Source organism: Ostrea edulis, chromosome 1 (genome assembly GCF_947568905.1).
Source record: "Ostrea edulis chromosome 1, xbOstEdul1.1, whole genome shotgun sequence".
NCBI lineage: Eukaryota > Metazoa > Mollusca > Bivalvia > Ostreida > Ostreidae > Ostrea > Ostrea edulis.
The window spans coordinates 11,696,456-11,721,569 of record NC_079164.1 but is presented as its reverse complement, the minus strand read 5'-3'; the positions used below and the strand labels follow the sequence as shown (position 1 = coordinate 11,721,569).

At 36.1% G+C, this 25,114-nt stretch overlaps 1 long non-coding RNA gene across 1 annotated transcript; it reads left to right on the top strand.

Annotated features, from left to right (window-relative positions):
- Positions 1–9,212: 9,212 nt before the first annotated feature.
- Positions 9,213–25,114, top strand: LOC125665407 (uncharacterized). Its single transcript, XR_008799598.1, has 2 exons — positions 9,213–9,270; positions 24,297–25,114. It is a non-coding gene; the product is annotated as an uncharacterized LOC125665407 (long non-coding RNA).

Genomic DNA, 25,114 nt, shown 5'->3' with positions numbered 1-25,114 from the left:
AAAATAAATAAAGTACTGCAACTAAAGATTAAAAAGATTTTTAAAAAAGATGAACAATTATTTCAAACAAATGTCATTAACTTTAACATAGTTTATAGTTTTTTGCACTGATGTTAGTTCTTTTTCATCAAAGTGTAACTGTAATCCATGTCCTTTAAGAAGAGCAGGCTGCTGAACAATCTGGAGAAATCGCTGACAGATTTCCAAGAAGTGTCCTCCATTCACCACGAGTATACCCCCGTTTTCGGATTTCTCTCTAGCCACCTTATGTGAACATTATCTTTATCCAAAAACCCCCAAACCTGAAATATATTAATTGAACTTATATATATGCAAGGTGAAGATAACGAACAGTGATCAATCTCATAACTCCTACAAGCAATACAAAATAGATAGTTGGGCAAACACGGACCCCTGGACACACCAGAGGTGGGATCAGGTGCCTAGGAGGAGTAAGCATCCCGTTGACCGGTCACACCCGGCGTGAACCCCATATCCTGATCAGTTAAACGGAGTTATCCGCAGTCAAAATCAGTGTGCCAAGAACGGCTTAACAATCGGTATGAAACACGTCAGACAGCATTTGACCCAATGCGAGGTCGTATTGACGAACTAGATCGTTATAACGACCATAGAATTTGCGAAATGCTGACTTCAATCGAGACTGTTGAAATCCCTGTACCATCAACTTGTTTGTCAGTAGCTTACCTCGATTTAAAAACTTACTATACCCAGAACAAGCTCTTGCATATCGAATTAGTTGAGATATATAAACACCATATGCAGGTGATAATGGAATATTGCTACATAAATGTGGGAAGTTGACGATGGAGAAGCTGAAATCATCCCATTTGTCATACAGTTGAGCTGTCAGTTTGCCGTTAATGTCTACTTTCAATAAAATATCTAAGTATGAAGCAGAAGTGGACGACTCTGTGGTGTCCTTTATTTCGAGCTCACAGGGATATATCAAATCGACATATGAATGAAAGCTATCATTGTTAATAGACAAAACATCATCGATATATCTAAAAGTCGAATTGAAGGTCACAGCGAGAGATTGTTTTGAATAAATTCTGCTTCATATGAATATAAAAACAGGTCAGCTAACAAAGGAGCACAATTCGTGTCCATGGGAATTCCAACAGACTGTTGGAAGACCTGATCACCAAAGACCACGAAGATGTTGTCAATGAGGAACTCTAGCATATAATTTTTTATTTCAACTTCAGAGTACTTGTGCGTGGAATCAGAGTGGTGTTTAACAAAGTAAGTTTTTGAATGACTGATCACTAGATATGATTATTTCCGTTTTCCGTTTTTGTTGAAGAAGCAACTGCCTATGATGTCAAAAAGTCTAGTCTTTAATTTATCGTGAGGAATGGTCGTGTATAGTGTTGAAAAGTCATAGGTTTTAATGCTATTGATTTGGGAAAAATTCTGTGATTTCAAGTTTACTAAAAGTTCTTTAGAATTTTTTAGAATCCACATTTGATTAACACCACTTCTGACATATGTAGTCGCACAGTAAGTTTGAAGTTTCTCCTTCACAGCTGTTAACATTTTCGTGAGGAGCAAAGATAGGGGCTTGGTAGAGCACTTACTGGATCCAACAATGTATATTTGTTTGTAAGGGTTTTTATGTAGTTTAGGAATCCAGTATAGGTACGGTAACTCATATTCATTCGACCCATTGACTGGAATATTAAATGTGTCTAAAACTGAAGCATGGTTTTGAAGAATTTCGTCTTTTGAAAGGGCAGTTGGAGTATAAGTATGATTACCAAAAGTGGAATTAATGCCAAGTTCGTTTAAAATACAGTTGTAATAATGAGCCTTACAAACAAAGACAATATTGTTACTAGCTTTGTCAGCTGGAACCAAAATATATTCCTCATGTAACCTATCTTATTCTTTTATCACTTCTGGTTTACTAAACACAGAAGGATAGATGGTACGTACTTTTGTTTTCATGTGTCTAATGCGGAATTTTAATATCCCTCTTATGCTTTTAACCCATTCGGACAATGTATCAAGTTCTTTTTCATATTTAGCCCATCGTCTGGCATAATCTTCGACAGAACTCATAATAGAGATGAAGTTCTGTTGCCAATTAAAAGACCGAGGTTCTCTGTATTTAGGACCTTTAAGAATAAGTGATTTGAGGTCCTCATTTTCAACTATATCAACATCACCAGTAATGACATGTCCAGCTGGACTATAGTTGAAAGAAGATGAAAAACAAGAACATGTTGGTGGATTACGTATAAGATGGTCTATATCTAAGCACTGCAAAGTTTGTTTATAATTAAAAAGTTTGGATGCAATAGTAGAAGTATAGCTGTAGGAAATACAGGGTGTAGACTTGAAATAAGTTGGAATACACGACTGAACCCTTTTATGACGAAGAATGTTGCTTATGTTGACGGCATCTATTCCTTTGTTTGTAAATTTGAGCTTAAGGAACTGACGGCATGATTTGGAAGGAATATCATCCATGGTCCGTGCTGGTTTATAGAGCCTGTGGTAGGTAACATCCATAATCATAGAGTTCAGTCTATATTCAGGTGTTGAAAAATCCAAGTATAGACTAGCCATAGCTTCTTCAAATAACGTGTGTAAAACCCTCAATGGAATAGAGTAAAGTTTTGTACGAATATGATGTGGACCCAATTGTCTGTTGACGTGAGGAAAAAGTGAATCAAACGTGACATCATTTATACTGCGTTTTCGTCTTTGGGTATTGGGAAAGATATATATATATATATATATGCATTGCACTAATTGTTATGTTGCTTTTAGGTGCACCAATATCACTACTCACATTGTGTTCGTTTGCTTATAATATCTATACAGCACTATTAATGCAGGATACTCTCTCTTATATACGTCTTCACTATTAATCAACCTATACAACATGCTAACCTGCTTCTAACATAGGTATATGTTGAGTGTTATCTGTACGAAGTTCGCGTTAGTCATTAACCAGGCAAACTCAGTACAGGGGGGCCTGGGGGTTCAGGTTAGAGCGAATAAAAACCCAGCATGCACCTACCTTCTGTCTGACATGACCCTTACAGCTGCAAAATCTCCCTTCTTATACCTAAAAGTAGCATAATTAAATATTTCCTTAATTTCACTTTGAGCTAATAATTCAAGCACATCAAACAAACCATTAACTATAGAAAAAACGGGTCCATTCTTCCTGACGTTGTATGTGTTTACCGACACTTCTTGACGTTGTATGTGTTTACCGTCACTTCTTGACGTTGTATGTGTTTACCGACACTTCTTGACGTTGTATGTGTTTACCGTCACTTCTTCCTGATGTTGTATGTGTTTATCGTCACTTCTTCCTGATGTTGTATGTGTTTACCGTCACTTCCTGATGTTGTATGTGTTTATCGTCACTTCTTCCTGACGTATATGTGTTTACCGTCACTTCTTCCTGACGTTGTATGTGTTTACCGTCACTTCTTCCTGACGTTGTATATGTTTATCGTCACTTCTTCCTGACGTATATGTGTTTACCGTCACTTCTTCCTGACGTTGTATGTGTTTACCGTCACTTCTTCCTGATGTTGTATGTGTTTACCGTCACTTCTTCCTGATGTTGTATATGTTTACCGTCACTTCTTCCTGATGTTGTATGTGTTTACCGTCACTTCTTCCTGACGTATATGTGTTTACCGTCACTTCTTTCTGACGTTGTATGTGTTTACCGTCACTTCTTACTGACGTATATGTGTTTACCGTCACTTCTTTCTGACGTATATGTGTTTACCGTCACTTCTTCCTGACGTATATGTGTTTACCGTCCCTTCTTCCTGATGTTGTATATGTTTATCGTCACTTCTTCCTGACGTTGTATATGTTTACTGTCACTTCTTTCTGACGTTGTATGTGTTTACCGTCACTTCTTCCTGACGTTGTATGTGTTTACCGTCACTTCTTCCTGACGTTGTATGTGTTTACCGTCACTTCTTTCTGACGTTGTATGTGTTTACCGTCACTTCTTCCTGACGTTGTATATGTTTACCGTCACTTCTTACTGACGTATATGTGTTTACCGTCACTTCTTTCTGACGTATATGTGTTTACCGTCACTTCTTCCTGACGTTGTATATGTTTCCCGCACTTCTTTCTGACGTTGTATGTGTTTACCGTCACTTCTTCCTGACGTTGTATATGTTTACCGTCACTTACCATCTGGTGGACAGTTGTCCCGAATTTTTCATCCCCTCTCTCTTGCTTTACATTCAAAATTGTCTAAAGCGTATTCATTGTCAAACTGATGCTGAATGTAAGCAACGATACTGTCATTTCCTTCTGATCGCGTAATTTCGCGAGAAGCATTATTCGTGAAATAAAATTATTCGCTTTTTATATTGCTGAAATAGATGCAAAAACTTGCACTGCCCAGAGTCTTGATCCAGTGATCTTTTCGTTGTTTACGAAATATGGAGTTAAAGTTGGTATGATGGTCAATTTTAAAATCTAAAATCCTAACCCTGACTCTCATGTACAAGATGGAATATCTGAGGAATTAAAATGTTTATAGAGAAATTGATTACCACTATTATTGATTTCAAACCTGTGTTCCGATATTCTTTTATTTAGGACTGGTGTCATATCTCGCCGATTCCATGCTATGGCTGCTCTACGTCTATAAATAGCTACACGTGCATAGGGGAAACGGAACCCCAAAATGACGTGCATATCTCAGACGCAGCTGTCTAAAGGTTTGAAAGAGTGGAAAACAACGAAGATATTCAGGAATTATTAAAAGGTATTTGAAATTTTCCTCTTAATATGCATTAATTATGCAAATGACCGAGTGATCATTGTTTGTAAACGCCAAATCAAAACCAAATAATTGTGTTTAAAACAGGTGAGATGTTGCACGGCCTCATAAATACGTACACGCGATAACTTAGCAGTGTTTTACAAGGTGGACAAAAATTTATTGAAAATCGAACCCTACAGCTTCAACGTTTGTGTTAATATACTTTACAATCTAAACAAGACTTAACATCTGTACAACTATCTCTCATATACCTTTTGCTTTCACAAACTTAACAGGTTCTTTTCAATTTTTCGTGAAATTCCTAGAAAATGTCTGTTATTTTTTAAAATCTGAATGTAATGGGAAGCAGAACATATGAAAATTAAAGTTTCCCCTTTTCAACATATCTTTTGTTAGCGCATCTTTGCTAACCAAGGGTTTACAATCCGCTCCCTTCTCGAGCGGATCGTAAACTCTTGGCTAGTTAAGATGTTGTTAGCGAAGCATCATCATATCTATACACTTAAATGTGCGAATGTGTGTAAATAAAAAGTGAAAATAATGAACAGTGATCAATCGCATACATCCTATAAGGAATACAAAATAAAGAGTTGGGCAAACACGGACCTCTAGATATACCAGAGGTGGGATCAGGTGCTGAGGAGGAGTAAGCATCTCCTGTCGACCGGTGACATCCGCCGTTAGCCTTATATTTTGATCAGGTAAACGGAGTAATCCGTAATCAAATCAGTGTGCATGTAGATTTATATATCTACAATCAAGAACCAAACGTGTCCTACCATTTTTGCTTCTTGCTACCACCAGTGGATTGATCACTTTGTGTCTATTTTAAACCTCAAACCTCCGAGACACCCCTTCAAAAAATTAATGCGGCCTAGGTCTTTCTGTAGTTGTTTGTTTATATGTTATTGTAGAGCCTTAATCTATGAGTCTTACCGAGAACAATTCTCAAATCTTTCACATAATGTGTGTTCACAACCACATATACACCTACATGTAGCTATTTGTTATAATAGAAAAACACCACTGACCTAGTTTTCCATTCCGAGTTGTAGCTTGATGTGTCTGCTTACTTCGAGGCGGCGTTTATGACCTTCCAATTCCCAAAACAGTGTTTCATATTGATAAGTTCACATTTTCAATTTATAAACTTGTAGCTTTCAACCAAAATGTGCTAAATTTTATACTAAGTTTTATTTTATTAACTTCTCTTATTCGGCTTCGGCCTTCACCCCAGTCATTGATCTGTCCGGTCTGCTTGTATATTTTCTCCTCTGTCTTCATGCGTGAAACGGTTTCCACGACAAGTTTCTTGTAGGATGGAAGGAATCTGCTTTTTTTTCTTTTCTTGAGGCATCTGTCCTCTCTGTAGCCATGTCAACTCTCATGTGGGCTCGATAAATGTTTTCTTCGTTGTCTGAATCTGCCGCAATGGGTTTTTATCTACTCTCTATCCTAACAGAGATGAATCTGCAAGGTTAATATTCTTCTATCTGTTTTAATCAATTCCATACCTACCATCAGAGATGTTTGACTTCGCTGACTCGGTCCTTTCTTCCGTAACGTTCACTGAGTAGTTCTTTTTTCACTTTTAGCTTGGACAGAACACGACCTTCGTGCTCTTACTGATTCTCTTTGCCCTTCTTGTGGAAAACGAAATGTTCGCTGAGATTTTCTACTATTCTGTTCATCTACGAAGTCGAAATTTGCTGAATGTTCCGTTCGAAATTAGACAGTTTAGAGTCGACCTTAGTCTGTAAATTGTTTAACAGTTAATGTTTTCGAAAATAGCCTGGTGGTCATTATACCATATTCGACTAACTCGGATGGCGCTTGCACCAGAAAGTGAACGCTAAACGCATTGCAAATTATTGCAATAATTGATGAGTGAACATTAAAATCAATTATTTGTTCAGGAAGTAAATGATATCGTTACAAAAACAGAAATCTCACAAATTATTAGAAATTCAGAAAATGGAAAAAGACATTTGATATCATATAAGTGTTCAAAGTCGATAGGATTCCTGTATTAATGAAACTGAAAAACATAATTCATGTCGTTGGCATTTTTCTGCACACAGCCAAAAAGGCAACAATTGTTCATATTTCAAAAAGGGACCCCCCACCCCCACCCCCCCCCCCCCACCCCAAAAAAAATTCAACAACTACTGAAGAAATATCTCCTTCGAGTCACGTCGCCAAGCATTTTACAGCCGCCAGCAATAATCGGTTTATGAAATATACCTCCAAGAACGACATTATTTCTGACAGTCAATACGGGTTCAAACCATTCTCTGTCTAATACGTGTGTGCTCGCATCCGTCAGCATACTGTTCTACTAAGAACGATTGTGAAACGAATAAGCCTACCAGATATATGTTTGACAATAAACTGAACTGAGGAGTTTCTCGTTAACCTTTGGTAATATAACCACCCTAACCAACTAACCTACGTCTGAGGCTTCACAAAATAAGTGTAAAGTGCATACATCTGATGCTTCAAAACTTGCACAAAATAAGTGTAAACTGCATACATCTGATGCTTCAAAACTTGCAATAAAAAGAACCTTCAATGAATTTACGTCTACCTGTCAGAATTCAATTTCTTTGAAAGCATTTTCTGAAATTAAATCTATCTATCTATCTATCTAGCTCTCGGCCATTTAGCCATTTGTAAGAGTCGTGCTTTCTATGAGAATGGAATTCTCGCTACGCCATCACACGCTACATGGTCTTCGAGAAAAGAAATGAAATAGTTGTTTAACTTTAACAGAATCACACATGATACACACAGCATTAGAAATATCTAACCTAATAATATGTAGCTAGCTATCAACTGGTAACTTAACATAACTGTTATATACATGTTCACACAGTGTATATTTATTGTGTTTTGTTTATTGCATATTTTGTATTGTATATTACATGTATTGGTTATTGTATATTTTGTATTGTATATTACATGTATTGTTTATTGTATATTACATGTATTGTATATTTTGTATTGTATAATACATGTATTGGTTATTGTATATTTTGTATTGTATATTACATGTATTGTTTATTGTATATTACATGTATTGTTTATTGTATATTTTGTATTGTATATTACATGTATTGGTTATTATATATTTTGTATTGTATATTACATGTATTGGTTATTATATATTTTGTATTGTATATTACATGTATTGGTTGTTGTATATTTTTAGAATATATTATATTATATATTGGTTGTTGCATATTATATATTGTATAATGATAATGCAATACTTAAATCTTTGAAATTACTGATATAAACCTTTTGATTTATAAAATGAAATAGAACTGAAAAGTAAACATGTATGTTTCTTTTTTCTTAAAGGAAAATTAATTCAGGAATATTACGTATCCGAAAATATGTTTCAATGAGTGAACATACCCCGAAAAGCATACGATGGTTTAATTCACAAATTTTAAGAATAAAATCTTTCGTAGAATGTTTGCAGAGATATCCTTATGATGACTTCATTAGTGATATAAATAAACCGTGTTGACAGTTACCAGGTGTGTGTTTTTAATTAAAAAAAATCATATACATGTAAAACTTATACGGTACCAATTTTGATACATGTACGCCCAATAGATATTTCAAATTAATGTCTGCAAAATTGTTATATTAATATCAGAATTCAAAGCTTTTGCTTTATTATGAATTTTTTTTATTAGTTTAAATATTACTTTAAATACCTTGTTCCAAATAGCTCGTGACTAATTAATGAAATCGTAAGTCGCGTCCTTTTTAAATGTAAAAAGTTAAGATATTTACTAATTATTAATTTGAATCACTCTCTTTTTTTGTCATTTCATTTTGTAAAACATCATTGATAAAATATTCTCAAACAATTGCAACCTCTTTAACAGAATGAAAGGGTTTGATTTAAAAAGAAGCATCCGAGTTCAAATTTGAGTGCCCTGTAAGGCTGAATTTGGTCATGAATTATTTACTCCATTAATAAATAACATTAAATAATCCTGGGGGTGTCTAGCATTAAAAACCTCGCCTACGGAGAAAAAGCAGTTTGCCATTCTTCAAGATCTACCGATGATGTGTTTTTGTCCTTAAACGGAAATGTCTCGTGCTGGTTTTGATTTGCTAGTCGCAGACGACAATACCACGTGGTACTTGAATTTTCATTAATCATGAAGATACCCACAAGTTATCAATTTCACACAAGAAAACAATCGCATACATAAATTACCACGTGTCTATACGAGCAATAATTTATATTTCATCCTTTTTTCTTTGTGGTGTCAGTTTCACTAGATTAAATTAAAAAAAATATATACAGTCGTCGATGATTTGATAGAATTAACCATCACACCCATTGAAAAGTATAAAATGCATGGATGGAATAATCTGAAATGATTTGGATACTGGAGGGCGGGCAGTACGGATTTGAAATGAAAGGAAAGACAACACTCGTGAGTACAGCTTGATAAGTGACCAAGAGTATGGTCAATATCTAAAATAATTTAGTTTTGTGGGGGTCAAATTTCGTGCGTTTAGACAAAAACTTTTTACTTTATGTGATCTGAATTTCATGGTTCAAAAACGTGCTGTGTTTTTCTTCATAGTAGTAGTGTAGGGTATGTTTATTATACAAAATCAACGAAAATCAGATACGCACGAACATTAGAAATGTTGCAGTATCTAAATTGCACAGTTTGCTGCATGACTGTGTATGTTTTTTAATCGTGAACATTTCCTAAAAAAATTGTAATGGAATGATTTGCACAGTTTCCCTTTCTATTGCAATTTTAAAATGTATAATTTCTTATTCTATCAAGTAACACTGAACAACATATTTACTAAAATTAAATTTTAAAAAAATAATCAAAACGTTATTTAATATTTACATTTCCAGTGTTTTCGCCTTTGATATCCTTACCTATTGTAATGATTTCGCCATTTCCTCGTGAATGCGATGCAGATGTGAATAATACGCGTAGGAATTTTGATAGATAGAGTTCGTCTACTTTTACGACGAGGAATCCCAGCAAAAATGAAAATGGACTGTAAACATAAAAAAATAAATTTTATGCGCTTCATGAAGTATGCTGGTGTACAGCGTTTCAGTTCATGCCCTCAAGTATTTTCAAAAATTAATTTTATTTACAAATGTACTAGTATCGGATAACACATTTATTGAATAGATTACACGTAGAAGTCAACATATATTTCTGTTAATCATACGCCCAATCTGTTCTGTTCGTTATATTCTTTGTATAAAACTATATCTATGAAAAAGGACACACATTAGTTGATGGTGTGTTGCTTTGTTGCAGTGTAGACATGGAAAAAAAAAAATTAAAAGCATTTAAAATTATTCGGTGGACTGTTAGTCCCCAAGGGTCTCTACAGCCCAGTAGCTAAGTACTTCGTTACTAGCTTGAAAATACGGATGTATATTTAATTGCTGTTATAAAATTTAGAAATTCATTTCAAAATTAAGGATTATCTCCCTCACGCATAGCTCTTATCCTTAGACGAATTTGACTCCACTTTTTTGGCACACTGTTTTCCTCTGTAATAGCTCTAAAACTTCATTGTTATTTCGGATTTCAAACATTTCGGTTGAGCATCACTGAAGAGACATTATTTGTCGAAATGCGCATCTGGTGCATCAAAATTGGTACCGTATAAGTTTTACATTCGTTCGAGTGCTGGTAAATTTCCCTCAGTGGTAATGCAATGAGACGCCACCATTTTTCTACAGTGTTATTAATTCCGTCAATTATCAGCTTGAATTAGACCGGTCAGTTTTCCGATTCATTGAAAGATTTCATATTGAACTTTATTTGGCTTTGTATTAATGAACGGTGTCCACTGAAATTATCGATGAAATTGCTATTCAAGGACTTGACATAAATTATGATAACAAGCGAAAAAATAGATCCATTTCGTAATTCTCAGCTGATCGTGATGATAGATTCTGAAATGTTTTCCCGATGGCTGGCACGTGATATTCCTAATCGAGTCTACGAACACTCCTTTCACGAATGCAACCTTGTTTTGTCTGGTTGTTTGCTGTTTAACGTCCCACTCCAGAATTTTTCACTCATATGGAGACGTCACCATTGCCGGTGAAGGGCTGGAAAATTTAGGCCTATGCTCGGCGCGTATGGCCTTTGGGCAGGGAGGGATCTTTATCGTGCCACACCTGCTGTGACACGGGACCTCGGGTTTTGTGGTCTCATCCATATTTTCTACAGTTGATGCAAATGGTGCAGGTTTTGCAACAGTTTTGGCAATATGTCGGTATACACAAACAAAGCAATGGATCTTCCATATGAAGTTGTTTATAATTGATGAACTTAGGTTTGTTCGGAAACTGCATCACTTTCCCTTAATGCAAAGAAAAACGATATATAAAGAGGCCGTATATTATTATCCTTTTAAATTTATTAGATCCGCATAATTATTTAGGTTCTAGTAAAATTTCGTCTATGAAATGAAGACCATTTCCTTTCTGTTATCTTTATGTCTTTGTTGGGAAATATTGTAAAGTATCAAGTTTAATCAAGATTATCCATATAACCATCTTGATTTTAAAAAGAACCTTGAATATGAAAAGAGCTACCCCCTCCCCCAATATTTTGTATTCATTTCGGAATTTCTTTAATGCTCCGTATCGAACGTTGAACTCTTAAGAGGCGTACGACAGGACAAGACATCACGAATCTGCAACCCTAAAGACAGATCACATGCGAGATTGACACGAAAGCCGGACGAGTGAGACAATTGCTTCCAAAATCGCTTCCTGACACATTTTTTATTGCCCTTATCCTGCACTACTTGAACAATTAAAGCATTTCCGTGAGCTAAAGAAGGAGCGCGTTCATATACATAAACTGTTGTAATCCCAGCGTATATACCGATGTTCACATTTCTGTATTCTCCTAAATGTGCTACTTTATCGAGACTGATTTCTCATCATCTTTTTTACATTACAATACATTGGTCTTGAATTAATATTACCATATCCCTCTGATTAGTCTTGGGTTCCTCTGTATTCGTCTATGTTCTTATTGTATTAATCAATCGAAAACTTCGGCAAAATTTAAAACGACCTTGAGTGTATTTCTATAACCTTCATTTTTATTGTAACATGCGGATGATTTATTGTCTTTTTTACCATAAGCGTTTGCCAGAAACGATGGGATCTCTTTATAATAAGTTTAAAAGCATGTTATTCATTACCAAACTTGAGACACATATTGGATGGGACCATTCATCTTGTCACAAGGTTCTAACATTCGGTGATCGTAATACTTCAGAGCTTGCCGAAGAATACCGAGAATTTGAGATTGTTGCATTTGTGTGACGATTGCTCTAGCCTTGTTTCCGTATTATATTCGTGCCTGCTGATACGAATGGATAACGAATATTTGTTCGTCTTTGTTGGTACTACATTCTTCTCAACAAGCAACAAACAGGAACAAATACTGTAAATTTCTGAATATACGCGAGGATCGCGTAATTTTGCGAGTAACATCACTTGCAAAAAATATTTCTTACTTTTATATTCCTAAAATACATGCAAAAACACTTCATCAACAGAACACTCGCGATTTGACGTCCATGAGTCATTTCGCGATAATAAGTACTCGTGTAAAATAAGGAATCTACAGTACTCAAACAAACAAAACAAACTCCTAATCACTTCATGCCACTTTTGATATTTCCAGGGATCCGTGTTTGCCTGATCTCAATTTTGTATTCTTTAAAGACTTCATGAGATTGATCATCACCATTTTCTGTCTTATCAACATTATTTACAGTGGGGACTGGGGCATTATATATAGATTGATTGACTGAATATTGTTTAATGTCCCTATCGAAAAATTTTCACTCATATGGAGAAGTCACCACTGCCGGTAAAGGGCTGCAAAATCGGCGCTTACTGCCTTTGAGCATGGATTGAACTTTATCATGCCACACCTGCTGTGACACGGGACCTCGGTCTTAACGGTCTCATCCGGAGGACCACCCAATGTAGTCGCTTCTCACGATAAGCAAGGGATACTGAGGACCTATTCTAACCCGGATCCCCACGGGACTGGCATTAGAACCGACAATTAAGACATCAAATTCATGAATCGTCTGGGTTTTTTCTTAAGAATGTATTGACATTGTAAATTATTTTCATTATGGGTATTGAAATTAGTCCGTTCGTAGCTGCATAATTGTATCTCTCGGGGGGTGGGGGTGGGGTGGGGGGTGGAATGTAACAGAGAGCTACAGATCCACCCTCTATATGATTTTTTGATTTAAGCGCAATAATGTCCTGCGCACGATTAACAGCACCTGTTACAAACACACCTTTTTCAAAAATGAAAATGAAAACGTTTGTTTATATACCGTAAGTAAAATGAATTCAATTTACCGTATGGAATGCAATTCATTCCCGTGATTTCTCAATTTCGTCCAAAGTATAAGTAATATAATTCAACTTTTGAACATCAAAGAAAATTCACAATTTTCTTATAGAAATTATATACATGTATTTGTACTTATTACAACCAAACGAAGTCAAAATACATACAAACCCATGCATCCATTATTTGTCTGTATTAAGCGTCCTTATGGTTTTATATCGCTGAATTCTTGCATCGCCGCCTCAAATTTTTCATATCTAAATTTCTTAGCATATTTTCCAACTACACCCGTATCAAAGGAATGTACCTTAGAATGTTCACTAAAGTCACCCACGAACCGAAAACCACAAAGTTACTATTATGAATATTTGCTCGTTGGCGCTGCCATGTTAAGTTGCCTGTAAATGCAAACCCCGTTAATTTCCACATTCCTATGGTTCAATACAACCCTGACGAAGTTAAGAATTTTCCCCATAGATATTTTTTCAATTATTGTTTGGGATGAAATAATATCATTTCCCTTAAAGATATTATTGTTTATTGAATTAAATTCGCTGTTCTTATCAAGATACCATACTGTTCAACACACAAGGGTTTATTTTTACGGCTAGACGAAGTGTATAGTTTTCAATTTGTATTAATTATTTGTGTATATAATTACTTGAAGATCGAATGAGGTTGTATGAAATTATGATTAAACACAATAATTAACGGGGTTCGAATTGACTAGCAACCTAAAATAGCTGCACTAACAAGTGACATGCATTGAAACTATTGATTTTCGGTTCACATGGAACTTTAATGATTGTTGGAAGATGTGTTGGCAAAAGTATAGTAGGAAAATATGTCAGGAAGTTTTTGTTATGAACATTTTGAGGCGGCAATGCAAGAATACAGACTTCTTGAAACCGTGCACAGAAAAAAATAACTGCACTGTAAACTAAAAGTTTTTAAAAGGGATGGATGTGCAGCTCTCAGATATACCCCCCCCCCCTCCCTCCCGAACCCTAGAGATTTACAGTTCGCTGTCCGCTTCAAATTGTTGTTTTGAATGGATGAGGGAAAACGTGCTGTAAAATCTATTGCCGAATAAGCATTTTTCAAGTCATATAAATTGCAGCGTAGACAGGCCAGTATTTGAACATCATTGAAATAAAAAAGGTGGATTCAGAAAGCTTTAGAGATCTGATAATATGCAATTTGATAACTCTAAAGATAAAATCCCTTAGCTGTGAAAATAATGCAAGGCGTTTGACGTTCTGTTCTTAGAAAAATGAATCGCATTCGATCGCAATACTACCTTGGCAAAGTGAATCAGGCGTACAGAGATATATATACACGTAGAAAACAAATAGTTGATATTCATTTCTTTGAAATGGGGATTGTTTAAATAATATATTACTTTGTTTGGTTTGTCAAACGGGAGGCGAAGGTCGCAAACATTGCAGATTTTCTTTTTTGCATAACCCGCGTTTAACAAACCAAACAGATATTTTATTACGTATATTTTCTGTATTTTTTAAAAGATAAATATTTTCAAGTACGTAAAATGTAGATATTACTGACTGTACGTTATTTAAACGTAACAGCTAAAAATCACCTGATCTTGACTTGTCTCCATATTTGGTAATGATTTCCATATATGGGCAATGAGGAAGGGAAATAGTCCCAAGGACCAACTCAAAACTCATAAGATAAACTATTGCATAATATAGGTATGCGTTCTTTATCATTTTAAATTCAAATAAGCTGTTCAAAATATACCACATAATACATTTCCCAACAATTTCAATAACGCCACGAAATTGGTTATGAGGTTTGTGGACTGTGTATACAGACGGCACTAAAAACCGGATCTAACTAGATTAAAACAGAGTATGTCTTCATAAGAATCGATTTCAAGAGAAATTAAGCAGAATACACACAGTGAATGTAAATATCATAATATACACAGCGTGTTGGTAATATACATGTAGATTGAAATTAAACTCTTATATAGATTTTACGGCATCTTTGATCATAAGATTAAGAAAGGCAACGATTTTTGTCATCATAACATTTGAAGGAAATACCACTGGAAAATGCAAATTCATACTTTTTGGAAATCGTCTGTTGCATGGAAAAAGCTTGATGCTGATATGATCAGATGGAAGATCGAAAGATCCGGTTATGATCAGATGGAAGATCGAAGGATGCGGTTATGATCAGATGGAAGATCGAAGGATCCGGTTATGATCAGATGGAAGATCGAAGGATCCGGTTATGATCAGATGGAAGATCGAAGGATCCGGTTATGATCAGATGGAAGATAGGAGAATGCAGGTTGGCGATTTTCATGGTGTTTTGACTTTGATTCTCACTATTGGAAGTACCAAGGACATTGGTTGGACTGGCATGATTGGATATTGATTGGACTAACATGGCTGGACATTGATTGGACTGGCATGGCTGGACATTCATTAGACTGGCATGGCTGGACATTGGTAAAACTTGTATGACTGGCCATTGATTGGACTGGTATGGCTGGATATTGATTGGACTGACATGGTTGGATATTGATTGGACTGGCATGACTGGACATTGATTGGACTGGCATGCGACTGGACATTGATTGGAATGGCATGGTTGGATATTGGTTGGACTGCTATGGTTGGATATTGGTTGGACTGGTATGACTGGATATTGATTGGACTGGCATGGCTGGACATTGGTTGGACTGGCATGAGACTGGACATTGATTGAACTGGTATGGCTGGACATTAATTAGACTGGCATGAGACTGGACATTGATTAGACTGGCATGGGACTAGACATTGATTGGACTGGCATGAGACTGGACATTGATTGGACTGGCATGCTTAGATATTGGTTGGACTGGCATGGCTGGACACTGGAGACTGATGGCGGTCACCTTTGGTTTGATGGAATATCGGAACAACTAAATACATGTTCCATCACACCCGAGGAGATCAGCATTAGTTAACACACGTTCCCTATCAACAGGAGGAGATCATCATTAGTTAACACACCCGAGGAGATCATCATTAGTTAACACACCCGAGGAGATAAGAATTAGTTAACAAACGTTCCCTATCAACAAGAGATCAACATTGGTTAACACACCCGAGGAGAAACATACCCGTACTAGAGGAGATCAAAATTACTTAACACACGTTCCCTATCAACAGGAGGAGATCAACATTAGTTAACACACGTTCCCTATCAACAAGAGATCAACATTAGTTAACACACGTTCCCTATCAACAGGAGATCAACATTAGTTAACACACGTTCCCTATCAACAAGAATCTCGTGTTTATTCGAGCAAGCCTGTCCGTCTCCTGAATACCAAGGATTCCGGGTTACAGCAATGAGCGTAATGGATAGAAAACAATGGCTACTAACATTACAAAAGTGGACAAGGCTTCTCGTGAAATTAAGCTCAGTTTGGAAGGATAATGCATCTGCTGTTTTCGACATAATGATAGAAAATAATTACAACTTTGCGCAGAACACTAGCAAAGCGACTCTTACCTTTCGCATTTATTTTGAGGCTGAATTTTAAAGACGATATGTTAGATAGCAGTAAACAGGCTAAATTGATTTTAGATTGGTTTCACAGATCTTATAGGTATCGCTGAGCAAACCCTCATAATATGTTAATTTTCTATATTTAAACCCCCATAAAACAGCGTTGAATATATCAAAGCAGAAAGAGTACATGCTAGGGTATTGTAGAGGCAATAACAGCATCATCACAAATCATTATCTTACGGAAACACCAAACACGCTCTTGGATAAATTCGCCAAGTTTCGAGTGGCAAATCGGCGCCCACCAGTCCTTAACGCTTTCATAGTACGTGAATGCACTATAGTTTGAATTCTGTTGTTATGTATAAAATGAAATCAGTTTTGTCCACAATTTATGGCCGTTGTTGAGAAAAAATAAATAAGGAAAGATTATTTGTTTTTGACAAGGAACAGTTATTTTGTATGTAATCTTGTCATCATAAAGTAGGCCTTACCGGATTAATACAAAATAGTGCATCAGTTTTTACATGTATTGTACGCACAGTCTCCAAATGTTGGTGGGGATCCGAGTTAGAATAGGTCCTCAGTCCCCCTAGCTTGTCGTCAGAGGCGACTAAATGGGGCCTGCAGATGAGACCGCAAAAACCGAGGTCCCATGTCACATCAGGTGTGGCATGATAAAGATCCCTCCCTGCTCAACGGTCATAAGCCTAAATTTTATAGCCCTTCACCGGCAGCGATGACGTCTCCATAGGAGTGAAAAATTCTCTCGAGGGACGATAAACAATATACAACCAACCAACCTAAAGTTAAGGTATGTTTCTGGTATCTTCGTCCGTCTGTAGGCCACCTATTCTTGTCATTACAACTGATCACAGATTGTGGGACTGCAGGAAGGATATGGACTAATTTGGGTCTAGGGATCTAAATAGGGATAAAAGGATCGCTTCTGTAGGATTCTAACCTTGTGTTAGTGTAGTTGTGCTTAACCGTAAGACGTGCAATAGCAATGTCGGATTAAAAAACATTCCAAAGAGGGGAGTGACCCAGATTTGTACCTTTTCCGCTTTTCCGTCCCCCATAAAGAGTGGATCGAAAATCTCAAAATGATAATTTTTGTTTGAAATAGTCAACAAGTATTGGTGTTGGTGTAACCCACGTACTCGATATCTACCATTGAATAGAGTTTCGGATCAGAATTTGAAAGACAAGTCCAATCCCAAGTACCTTTATGATGGCCGCTTGTACCTTGACTGCGTTATATCTAGGCCCAAATCAGAATCCCATGTAGAGGTAATAAATTATTACCTAGTAACCCGAATCAAAGTCGTAATAACACGAATCAAAGACGCAATAACCCGAATCAAAGACGTAATAACCCGAATCAAAGACACAATAACACGAATCAAAGACGTAATAACCCGAATCAAAGACGTATTAACCCGAATCAAAGACGTAATAACCCGAATCAAAGACGTATTAACCCGAATCAAAGCCGTAATAACACGAATCAGACGTAATAACCCGAATCAAAGACGTAATAACCCGAATCATAGACGTATTAACACGAATCAAAGACGTAATAACCCGAATCAAAGACGTAATAACCCGAATCAAAGACGTAATAACACGAATCAAAGACGTATTAACACGAATCAAAGACGTAATAACCCGAATCAAAGACGTAATAACACGAATCAAAGACGTAATAACACGACTCAAAGACATAATAACACGAATCAAAGACGTAATAACACGAATCAAAGACGTAATAACCCGAATCAAAGACGTAATAACACGAATCAAAGACGTAATAACACGAATCAAAGACGTATTAACACGAATCAAAGACGTAATAACCCGAATCAAAGACGTAATAACACGAATCAAAGACGTAATAACCCGAATCAAAGACGTAATAACCCGAATCAAAGACGTAATAACACGAATCAAAGACGTAATAACACGAATCAAAGACGTAATAACACGAATCAAAGACGTATTAACACGAATCAAAGACGTAATAAACCGAATCAAAGACGTAATAACCCGAATCAAAGACGTAATAACACGAATCAAAGACATAATAACGCAAAAGCAATGCAAAATATTACGGATTTAGAAAGCGTGATAATGCGGAAAAAGACAAAATAGCTTTAAACAATGGCTAATCTGCAAATCTTTTCATATTAGAAGTGATGCATTTGATTATCACAATATATAAGAATAGTGGTTGGCGCGCATTTTAGTTGGGGTTGTGCCAATGTGTTTAGTGATGAGGATATGACTGTCGCTTGTGTAAGGATAGATAGCAGCTTTTTGACTATTTGTAATATATGAAATGCATGTACATGTGCATCATAATGATAAGGCTGAGCTTGTTCTTTACCGATGGAAAAAAGACGTTCTATTGATGAATAATAGGTACATGTAGAACTATAAAAAACGAAAAACTATTTTACTCTTGGTTTCCTAGCATTCTAACCGGTGAAGGGGCAGAGTGAATCCAGGGAAAGAAAAGAATGTCGCGTGTTGACATTGAAAAGTATTTATACAATACAAATCAGGACATAGGGGTGGGGTGGAAGGGGATACAAGGACCTTATTTGTTTTGATTTAAGTAATACTTAACAGCCATTCTCTGCAACCATTCAAACGTTTATATTAGGGGTCCGGCACGCACTGTCACCGATTCCGTTCTTCACATGTGGCATATCAACTTAAACTTACACAATGATGTAAATAAGTGCTGTACAAGTTAACCGAAAAGTCGATTAACCGCGGTAAAATACGTACGGTTAGGTTCGTATTATCCGGATTTCGGTTCGGTTTTGTTTACATTTTACAATATTCCATTGGGTTTGATACACGCGCTATCATTGGTTCGATATTTTTATCAATGATATTCTAACCAATGAAAGGCAAAGTAACATCGGTAATAGTAAAACACATGGTGACATGTGCAAAGAAATCTCAAGGGGGGGGGGGGGGGGGGGGGGGGGGGAATACGCATTGATGGTGATTGCTCCTTCGCCAAACGCTCGGCATTTGAAAGTGAGCGTCACGGGCCTTTCGGATATAATCTTGAAAAACGGAGGCCGATATCGGGGCAAGCGTTGGACCGTTTAGGAACCCTTATTACATGTACTAAAACGAACGTAAGCGCCATGCCTAGGTCTTAATTTGCAGTACCACACCTAGTGCGTATAGTCGATTAAAAAGTTTTTGAGAGCTAATGTTGCCTGTTGTTTTGTACATACATGTAATGTCGTCTGTAAATAAATATTTTTTGTTATATACATTAGGATTTGATGTTTGCATTTGTATAGAAAAACAATTAATCCAGGGTCATCGTTATTTTCGGATTCATTAAGTTATTTTATTTTGCCTCTAAAGAGAATACAAAGGACATCCCCCCACCCCCCGCTGCAAATATCGTTTTCTCACACATCTAGAATTAGAAGGACAAAAGTTTTCACTTGCTTCACATCTCTTTAGTTTTACCTAAATTTATCATAAACAATTTCTTCAAAATTTCTTTCGCACATCGGTTAAATCGATATAAAAAGGTCGCATCTGAACAAAACAATGCAATTATTAAAATCATTAAGAGGAAATGATTTTTTATCACATTTGCATAAAACACAATTGTAAAATGTAACTAAAAATCCTTGGAATTTCAATGACTTACAAGATCAATCTGAAACAACTAAATACGATATCCCCACAAGCAAACTTAGTCATGTTAGCAAATGTTTTTAGCTTGAATTCGACATTTAAAATATTTTCTGTGAATGATAATAATGTCCGAACTCTTTTATTTAAGAACATTTTAACTATAACTGTTCTTTCGGGACTAATACCCCCCACGGGGCACACTATATAATGGGTAAAAACAGATTTCCTCAAATCAAACCAGAAGTTGGTGTTTTTATTTGGAAAATTCAATGAATCAATTAAATATTAAAATATTTCCGGTGGTCTAAACACTATACCAATAAATAGGATTTTCAGAGAATTTATTATTTACTATCATTTCTCTTAATTTGATACATCGTTTAAAAATTGCTAGAGTATGACACCCCACCCCCGAAAATGAATATATTCATATATTCACTATAAATCAAAATGCAAGGTACATAAATAATGTTATTTTACTTTAATAAAAAAAATATGTAAAAGGTCTGATTCATACCATTCAATTTGTTTTTGAAATATTCTCCAGACAACTAGACACTTTTAAACAAAACAGAAATTAGCGTAACATTCCAATACTTTAAATATTCTAATTTAAGATAAGAAATGCAGAGTTTCAGTCTCAGAACAATGGTTTTACAACGTTTAAATAAAATCTCTTCATGAATTTTTAAGATATAATCTTTTTAGTTTGAAAAATGACTAAGTCCATAAGTAGGGGAAAAAAGCCTGTAAATTGAAGAAATATTGTCCAATTAATATGAAAATACCAGATGAACACAAACAAACAGACTGACATGTTGATTCCAATATACCACCAAACTTCTTTTGGGGGGGGGGGTATAGAAATAAGGCCAAAGTATTGAAACGACATTGAACAGAATTTTCTTATTTTCATTAAGATAAAAAAGAAAGAAAACAAGGGGGAAAAGCCACTTGATTGAATGTACCGCTTGGTTACATGAGAACTAGTCTGCTAATGAATGATATTCAATCCAGCCTACTGGTTTAGATTCGTTTGAACTAGGAATTCCAATGTAGTATTAATCTTCATGGAAACAAGATCAATCGTTTATCATTATCAAAGTCATTTAGGTTGGGAAGAGTATAGCATTAAGTCCCCAAGTCACACGCCCATACAATGACGTCACTCTGGAAATCAAGGTTACATGTATAGTGTCTTGTTCCGTCATCCGGCAATGCATTGACGTCATACTCTTTACGACAGAAAATCAAAAGCTGATGAATATTATTTCTTTACACACCTCTTTGAGAAAATGCAGATCCCTGATTTGAACAAAGTAGAAAAATAGTGCGGAATGTATCATATACATTTACATGTATAAATCCAAATGCAAAATAGAAATTAAAAAAAGAAAAAGAAAAACCTGCTTCTTGAGATTTTTGGTTCACAATTATCCCCCCCCCCCCCCCGGCTCAGGGGTGATATTTGAGTATGTTAAGAGTCTATAAAAATAAAGTTATTGCTTAACTTAATATCGACTTGGATCCTGTTACAACCCCACTCCAAGGCTTTGTTTCCAATCAATGAAAGTATATTCAATATAGTTTGGTAATTCTTCTCCCAGAGACTCTGAAGAAGATATCTAAACCATTTTAATATTGTATCTTTTGAGTGTATTTTCTTTTCAAGCGATATTTAGAAAGTCGTGTGTATTTCAGATGATACCCTAAAAAAGTTCTCTAGTCGCGGTAGGATTGACACGATAATGAACCCTGCAGACACGTGACCCAGAGAACGTAGTATCAATCACACTTTGTTGTGCGTCATCTAAAGTTACCACTGATGTCTCCGTATGAGTGAACCTAACTAATGGACCTAACATTCAAAATTCAATCAATTAGATCAATCAATTTAAACATATTTTCTTTTTTCTTTTGAAATGTGTATTCTGTTATAAAAGGTTTTGAATTTTGAATTAAAAAAAATAATAATATGTTAAGAAAGTCATTTGGTCCATGTTCCAAAATCTTATTCAAAATAACGTGTTTCTGTAGATGTGTTTGATAAAACTACATCCTATACCTGATATCATTGTTATTCCTTCAGTTGTGGCTAAGGGGTAGCTGTCAGTGTCAGAATTTCCAAGGGAAACTTCTATCATGTGTGGTAGAAAGAACGCGGTGGTTCTAAATTTTTCATATCACATCTCCGTGTGAAAGGTTCAGCTCTTAGATGAGCAAAAGAAGACGACGAACAGTGATCACATAAATCCAATAAAGAATTTTAAAAAAATAAGAGAAGGGTAAACATGGACCCCTGGACACACCAGAAGTGGGATCAAATGCTGGAAGCATAAGCATCCCTTGTTGACCGGTCACCTCTGACACCAACCTTGTATCTTTATCAGGTAAACGGAGAAATCCGTAATCAAGATCAATATGTAATGGCCTACAATTGGTATGAAACAGGTCAGACATCATTCAACCAATTGATAGCTTTTATTTGTTAGATGCTTGCAACGACCAAAGAATTTGCGAAATGCTGATTCTAAGCGGTCGATCATATTTGATTTTCTTCATTTGTCAAGAAAGTTTCGCAAAGGTTAATTGACAATGCCCCAGATGCTCTGGAGATGTTGACAATATGAAAGGTTTATACTAAACAGACAGACAGACGGGCATATGACAAACATTTGGTCAAAAGAAGCACTTGAGCTTTTACCTCAGGTAAACTAAAACGGTATATGGATAGATCAAAGTTTCATAATCAATCAAGATAAAGGATATTTCTTTAGCGCATGACCTCCCCACGAGAAATACATATATGAACCGTTTAGATATATTGTTGATACGTACTGTTGAATCACATGTCTCAGTGGTGGCACTGAAAACAATCACAAACAGCTAGTATCTTACTTTCCCCTTCCAATTAATCTACACATTTTCTTCAGTTATGATGGGATATTTCAGGACGAATCTGACATTTACTTTTAATGGAAAGTTAGATTTTAAACATTCCATCAGTTGCAAGAAGCTCAGAGTAGCATGAAAGGTGAAGATAACGAACAGTAATTAATCTCATAACTCCTATAAGGAATACAAGATAAAGAGTTGGGCAAAACACGGTCCCTGGTTATACCAGAGGTGGGATCAGGTGCCAAGGAGTAAGTATCTCTTGTCGACCGGTCACACCCGCCGTGAGCCCTATGTTATTATGACGATGAAACCAATGTATCCGTATACATGTATTCACATAGTTCCGGCATCTAAGGACAAGCTTTTTGACGTTTTGCTTTTATTTACCTTTTGTTTTATTGGTATTTTCTTACAGCGATGTCCATATATAACTAGTCTGGTGGGGATCCGGGTTAGAATAGGTCCTCAGTAACCCTTACCTGTCGCTAGAGGCGACTAAATGTGGGAGGTCTTCGGATGAGACCGCAAAAACCAAGGCCCCGTGTCACAGAAGGTGTGGCACGACAAGATCCCTTCCTGCTCAAAGGCCATAAACGCCGAGCATAGGCCGAAATTTTGCAGCCCATCACCTGCAATGTTGACATCTCAATATGAGTGAAAGATTTTCGAGTGGGACGTTAAACAACATACAAGCATATATACCTATGCCTTGTTCCTAGTGTAAGGACATAGGAAAAATACCACAGATCGAGACCTTGACTTTCTATTTTCAGCTTTAGGATGATCTGTGGAAGTCTCAACGTCGTAATGTTAATTGTATTCAATGAGAATATTAGTAATTGTTTAGTATACGGAATTATCTCATTTGTCTATTAAGTTTTTTTCTCATTTTAACAAATTAATGCTACTCATTTTATTATGGATAATGGAAAAAGCTTCTGCAGTGTTCCTATCTTTTACAGTTACCATTTTTCATGCTGTGTGTTTTCGGTCCTGCTGTTTGCCACCTTCCAAAGTTCATCGAAAAATTCGACAGACAGATAAGGAACTCGGAAGACCAATCTTCGGCCGTTTCGCACTTTCAGAGATACACGTTAGATAGATCAAATTTACCTATTTCTACTGACGAGCGGAGCGTACCCCGACATCTTATACACCATGCGCAGCCATTTTCCACAGACATCGACTTGCCTTGGCAATGTGAACAGGAATATTTTTGGCGAGATTTAGGAGAAATGCACTTTCCAAGACATTTAAAGGAAGTGCGATGCTTAAATACGACCTGTTGGTATGGGCATTATCGATGTGTACCTGCCAAATATTCTGCAAGGATTCTAACCAGAAGTGCTGACGGTGATGACGATGGGAACGTGCCATTTCCGCTTCGCCTTGAATGGAAGTTTGAGAATGTAGACATTACAGTCGGGTGCACCTGCTCCAGGTAGAGGAAAAATAAATGAATAGTTCTTTCTGCTAACGCTTTCACCCTTATGATGCACGTGTTCATTTCAAACTTCGTGATATCTATCGGTTATGGATTTGCTAATCTCTCCCAGAATTCCATGCTAAATATATGAACTATACACAATGAAATGATATAAAAATGTGTGTCGTAAAAGTTAATTATATAGCTATTGGAAATACATGTACGTAAAATGTTTTATTTTAGTGAGTGATCTCCGCAGATATCAATTCAAATTGTAAATCATGATGCACAACTTTAAAAATATTGCATTAGTTTTGTATTGAATTTGCAAAATAAAGTTCTTTGTAACACGCA